Source organism: Orycteropus afer, unplaced genomic scaffold, assembly GCF_000298275.1.
Source record: "Orycteropus afer afer isolate SDZICR_OR568_19922 unplaced genomic scaffold, OryAfe1.0 scaffold00296, whole genome shotgun sequence".
NCBI classification, from domain to species: domain Eukaryota; kingdom Metazoa; phylum Chordata; class Mammalia; order Tubulidentata; family Orycteropodidae; genus Orycteropus; species Orycteropus afer.
In genome coordinates, this window is record NW_006921883.1 from 3,946,320 (window position 1) to 3,946,869 (window position 550).

The window sequence follows — 550 nt, forward strand, 5'->3', positions numbered from 1 at the left end:
TTCTTCTGCTTCTGTCTGAAAAACCTCCGTGGGGTTGGCTGCATATACACAAACTCCTTGTCAAGTTCAAGGCATAGCCCTCCCACCAGGGTCACAAACTGATCAATCCCCTCTCTGTGTAGGCCACAGATACATCATTTGCTTACTAGCCTACAGACACTTCATTTGCATAATCTATAGTCACTTCATTTGCACAGTCTATTGACCAATCCTTGCAAAATGCCTAACAATCACAGGGCAGGCTGCAGCCCAGGGCTACACAAAAAGTATCAAGCCACAGGTCCTTTACAATTTATGCAGGAAATGTCAATTAATGTGGACAAAAGTAACAAATGCTCTGGGTGGAAAACTAAGGGAAAGGTAACTCCTCAAGCCTTAGGGGAAAAAATTCTCAAGTTATTTTTCCAAAGAGCTAAGGCAAAAGGGTACATAAAGGAACTCATCTCACCATAATGGGGTAGCTCTATTTTTAGTTTTTTGAGAAACTGCCACACTGTTTCCACAATGGCTATACCATATTGCATTCCTACCAGCAATGGAAAAGGTTCAA